Source organism: Dicentrarchus labrax, unplaced genomic scaffold (genome assembly GCF_905237075.1).
Source record: "Dicentrarchus labrax unplaced genomic scaffold, dlabrax2021, whole genome shotgun sequence".
Taxonomy (NCBI): Eukaryota; Metazoa; Chordata; class Actinopteri; family Moronidae; genus Dicentrarchus; species Dicentrarchus labrax.
The window spans coordinates 11,200,760-11,206,787 of record NW_026136701.1 but is presented as its reverse complement, the minus strand read 5'-3'; positions in this window follow the sequence as shown (position 1 = coordinate 11,206,787).

Sequence of the window (6,028 nt, the reverse complement as noted above, 5' to 3'; positions counted from 1 at the left end):
TGTGTGTGTGTGTAGAAGCGTGGTGGAGCAAACAAAGAGCTGGCTCATGACCCGTCCTCCTACACTCTCCCTTGTCTCAAAGACTCTGGTGAATGATCACTCTTGGTGGAGGCACAGCTTGAAGAAGTAAATACTTTCACTTACATTGATCCCGGGGTGGGTTTCCACTATCTGATGTACATTTTAAGCACAAAAGTTGAAACAGAGATGTGCTCCACTTTGCTCAGTCTTTGTTTTACATGTACAAAAACAAGTTCTGACAACTTCTGTTGAAAATCAACCAACAAAGAGTAGCCGAGCAGCAAATAGCAAGTGTTTAGCTGATTTCATGGAGTGTTTTAAACAGGGAAGTGTATGAGTGAGCGCCTGCATTTGCATGTATGTGCTTATGTGAGTCTCCATCTCGGCCGGTCTCCATCTCGCTTTGTGTCTTCCCAGTTGCTACGCCGAAACCATCTCGATCCCCTGTAAGGCATCATAATGGACCCAGGAAGAGCATCTGGCGCTTTGAGACGCCAAAAACCGATCTCCCCGCTTCGACCTGCCACTCTTCCCCCATTCACCATAATACCGTTTTCACGTTTCATTCTCCCCCAGCGCCACGACAGACTGCGCAATCACAAAGACCCAATTAGCCAAGAGGGGACCACGATTTTCGCTCGGGGACCGACTGGCCAATCGCATCGGGCAGCGCACGGCGAGGGCCTATAGGGCAGCGGCGCAGGTGGGTGGGACATGCCTGTGGGGCGGAGGTGACACACTGACATGGATGGAGAACGCTCCGTTGTTTCTGGTCATTTGTGTCACTGAAGTTTTGATTGATGACCGTCGGGATGTTTTTCCCACTCTCCCCTGAGATTCCCAGCTCTCTGGAGGGGGTTTCCACAACGGGCCCACATCTTCAAACCCCTACTCTAAGTTTGGCCCTTAGCCCCACGCTGCACAAACACACATCTAAACACACAGCAACACACACACTTACTTTTTGTACCATTTGGGGCCACAGATGGCCGCTGCCCACACATCTGTATTGTAAAGCACTAAATATAGGCCCTGTGTCTGTTTTTGTTTGCATGTGCACACATTAGACCCTGCCTTCATACACGTACAGTATCTCCAAGTGTCTAATAGTGATGAAGAGAAGGGACAGGAAGAAATAAAACAAAGTACATACGAAGTAGCCAAATGTAAATGCGTGCATGTGTGCGAGAGTGTAAAGAGAAAAGCCCGAGGGACGGTAGGTGTGTGGGCGGCTGAGAGAGATGAACAAAAGAAGCAGAGAAGAGAGATGAGGAGCAGCACACTGCCAGTGAGGATTTGATTGGGTGGGTGGGTGGCGGTGGTGAAGAAAGGGGGGGGTGCTGGGTGTTGAAAAAGGATCTTCCCTCAAAGCCTCGCTAAGATATTCCTGGAGCGAGTTAGGGTTTCATTTGGCTTGCAGTCCTACACAGAGTGCTTACACTGTACTGGGAGCTAAAACCATTTAATATGCATACGACTTCGACTGATACTCTCTGGGTTATATGACAGATAATAGTCAGATTTTCTAAATCTGTACGGTGTGAGTGTGTCTGGTTGAACTCCTCGGGTCGACAAAGCGTCATTAGCATGTCAGAGGCGTTTTCGTTAGTACCCAGTTCTCTCCGTAACAGCTGCTAGTCTGGCGAATTACTCAATTCATGTGTGTATGCGTGTGGCTGTGCGTCGATGTTTATGCACGTGTGTGTGTTCAGTATAAACAAAGAAAGAAGCAAACAGAATGTTTCATCAAAAACACCAAAAGTATGTGTGTGTGTGTGTGTGTGTGTGTGTGCGTGTGTGTATATATGCGCTGTGTCTCATGTACTCACTTTGATGATTGAGGAAATCTCCGTCAACATCTTGCCTATATGTGTGTGTGTGTGTATGCGCAGTATGTTTGTGTGGCATGTTTGCGTGTGGTTGCATAAACACGGTGTCAGAGTGATGAGATGTTCTCTCCATCCATCTGTTCGGCTGGCATTTACATCTTCAGAGGGCGACAATAAAGAGATAGAAAGAGAGAGAGAGAGAGAGAAAGAGGGCACAAGAAGGATGGAGACAAACCGATGAGTGTAGAGATTTTACGATAATGTTGGTTTAGTCTGTCAGTCAAAAGAGCAATAACAGACTCTCAGGTCACCTGTGGAGCGCTGTGCATCCATGCTGCCATGATCTTTTAACATGTCTGAGGGTTTCTAAGTATCTGTGAGAGGATGTGGGAGAGTGAAGCTGCAGCGTGTCTTCCTGTGGATGTGGTTATGGTTACTAGAGTGTATATCTGTGTTTGTGTGTGTTTGTGAGACAGAGAGAGATCTCATTGTTCTGTGCCTCCTTATCTGCCGTCTCGGTGGAGAGCCCAGGCTGTTTCCCCCCTCAGCGATGTGACCCGGCTATGATACCACTCGCCCTCGTCTCCACAGATAACAGACCACCCTAAAAATATTTCTCTTTCTACCACTCTAACACTCTTCCCCTCTGTTCTCCTCACCTCTTCTGGCTCACTGTATCCTCCGGAGTCTCCCTGGCCAGGAGTAAGCTCTGCCAGACTAAGATACCTCTGGGCGCTTCCTAATGTCACAGAGGTCCTTTAATTCTATATTTTCCCCTCTTTTCGTCTTCTACTACTCATTCTGTTGGAGGCCTTGGATGTTACAGTGTTGGTTTGAACAGCAGAAGTGCAACTCAGACTGTTACATCACAAGTTTTCTTATAATTTTCCACAATAATTCCTCATCCCCCCCGCAGCTACTTCAGTCACCCACACTCTGGACACACAGGGCAGATGGGATGTAGGAGGAGACGGTGAGGACAGAATCTGCTGGGCTCACATAATTATACATCAAGTAATTTACCATAACTCCTCAATAAAATATTGAAGAGCGCATTGTTTTCCATGCCTCGCGGGTTTGACAGTCTGGAACAATGCTAATTATGACAAACTAGGCATTTTTTGAAGATCATGCCACAGCCAAGTGCTCTGAGAGATTTTTCATCTCTCTGCCGCCTTCTCGTAAACTCTCCTCTGTTGTGAAGTGCTTTTAAGGATACTGACAATGACCCTTTCTGTAGTTTTGAGGAAGTTTCTTGCTAATTTAAAACGCTTTTATCCCAAGCTCCTTTGCCACATTTGACATTTAGGGTTAGAAAGCTGTCGTTTTTGTTCTTTTTGTGTGTGTGTGTGCCTATGTGTGTGTGCGCGCATCCTTGCCTTTCTTTTGGCCCAAGCCCACGCAGGTGACCAGAGGGGGCCTTGTGTGGGTGGACAACTCAATGGTGACCCCCTCTCTTTACCCTCCCCCACTCCCCCCCCCCACTCTCTCCTCCCCTTCCCTTTTTTCTTGCCCTCTGTCCAGCAGTATGAGTCCAAAAAGAGGGAGGAGAGGGGGCCCAGGAGGAGAAAAAGTCGGTTTCACACTCACCCTCAAGCAAACATACTGGCCCAAATTTTGCAGTAACAGCATAATAAGAAAATGTTATTGCAATACAAGTTTGCCTTTGATCCTGAAGTGGCAGCTTGTGTAAAGATGCAGGAGGAGAGGAGGTTGTAAGTTGCTTGTGCTTAATGGATAATTTAGAAAACAGAATATTAACATGGTTATTTTGATAAGGGATTAACTGTTCAAGCTGCACTAATCAATATTTCATTATTAACAATGGGGGAAATGTCCGATTTGAAAGGAGACGGTCAAAGTAACGCACCAACAGAGAAACATCACCCAACTCTGCGGTTCCCCTCAGCTCTACGGAGCATTTTGAATGAAAGCTACTGAGGCTCTGCGTCTGCTGAATTTGTAATAGGAAAGTGTTTGCTAACTTGCTAACACGTTAGCAGATCAAGTTGATAATTTGTCTGTTGTGTTTACAGCTTGTTAAGTGGCCAAAAAAAACCCCAAACAATTATTGCTTTAACTCATTTCTGAAATTAAACTAATGCAATTTTTCTGTAAATGGCTTCTCAGAGTATTTGCTGTATTTGCTGTTTTTCTCTTTTACAAAGCATTGAAAACTGAATAACTGAGGTAACTTGATATACATTTTTCACATAGAACATATTTTGGACTGAATGACTTATGGCTGCAACTAATGACTATTTTCTTCATTGTTTAATCTGACAATTATTTTCCCAGATGACATTTTAAAACGTGCTACTCTGGACCAACAGTCCAAAAAATATTCAATATTCAGTAATATAAAACAAAGAAAAGCAGCAAATCTTCAAATTTAAGAAGCTGAAACGGAATTTCTGGAATATGCTTAAAAATAACATAAAGGATTAATAGATGATCAAAACTATTTAAAATTATGTTAATTCTTATTTAATAGTCTGGCCATCTATTCATCAGCTCTAAAACAATTCATTGTATAAAACAAACAAACCATAAATGAATCAATAATGAGAATAATTGTTCAAAGTAGAGTTGTAACCTAACAGGAGAGCGTGTGTCTGTGTGTTTCATCCAGGAAGACAGGATGACGATAAGAGGCTGTGTTTTACGGAGGATTAGTGGGGATTAGGCTGTCAAATCAGATGATTGTCCGGTTTATCACGTTACTTTTCCCTTTATCAGTAGTCGCAATAGGTCACACAAACATATGCACAAACACACAGAAAGAGGATGAATTATAAGCCCGGATATAAACTGCCCCTGATCTTGTGAAATGAAATCGTATTAGTTGAGGGGAAGAATGTTTGGGTGACTCCCAAAGTGTCACTTTTTTCTGTTATATTTACTGCTTCTCTGTTGCTGAATGACTTGTTGTATAGCAGTGCTGACACCATCTTACTCTACAGTTTGAGATATTCAGGTTGTGTGGGACATTCACTTCACATCCATTTATCATGTGTTGCTTGACATCCATCAGTGGCCCATACCAACACTGCCCCCCTATGGGTAAAGGTAGCAAAAACTGCTGTTCATCAAGACGTGTGGGCCTGACTGCCAAGTGGGAGGACAGAGGAGTGTTTGAAGGAGGGCACAAGTTGGGCAACTCATCGCGAAGAACACAATGAGTCATGATTTCTGAAACTGTCACAAAATGTCAAAGCTCAGGACAGTCAAAGCTAATTTTAGCTTAACAGATCAGACAAGGTGGTGTCTAGGCACTAACAGACAAAAACATTACTGAAGTGCAACGGTATAGGCTTAATAACAATACTGAAGACTTAAATATTCTAATCTGGCAAAACAAAAGAAATACCAGGGTGTGTTATTCTCATAGACACACATTCTTAACAATATCCTCTCAGTTAATATCTGTGGGAGCAGGAGAAGAAAAAACAACTAATTTCTGGCATATACACACCTAGTAATCACAGCTACAGTGCATGTGGGGAGATTTGGGAGACTCATGGAGGTAGCACGGCCTCCATACTATGACAGCAAGCATCTGCATTTCTGAAGTGCCCCTGAGCAAGACACACTGAATCCCCGTCAGCTACAGGGGCGTTAATATGTTAGTGACCTTCACACTCTATTTCTCAAAACTCAATATTCACTATATTGTACAAAGAAAATGAGTTGCCAAAGTTTAGTTTCAGTCTTTTCTTATCGCCTGGTAAAATCAAACCACATGCTGTGTGTAGCGTAAATGGCGTAACAGAAACCTTGTGTTGACTGTACAGCATTCATGAATTCATTCATGTTGCTTTCACCTTATTTTATTAGTCATTTACAGCTTGTACGTGTAGTTTTTGAGATGTACACTACGCTATAGAGAGTTTACAACTTGAAGATGTTGTGCCTATCTAGGTCAGCTGAGCTAGATTTGGAGTTGTCAGCTTTCTGCAGACTAAATAGGTCATGCTAACGAGGAGGGGGGGTTTGACAAGCCTCTCATACTCCATCAGTTCTCACCAAAAAACAATCTCAAGATTGCTGATCATGTGAAACACCCGGACTCCAACTTTAAACTACAATGTCAAATTATGACAATTAATATTACAGTCGTCTCATATTTTCTAGTGTCAACACTAGAAAATATGAGCAAGTAAAGGTGATATTTTGTG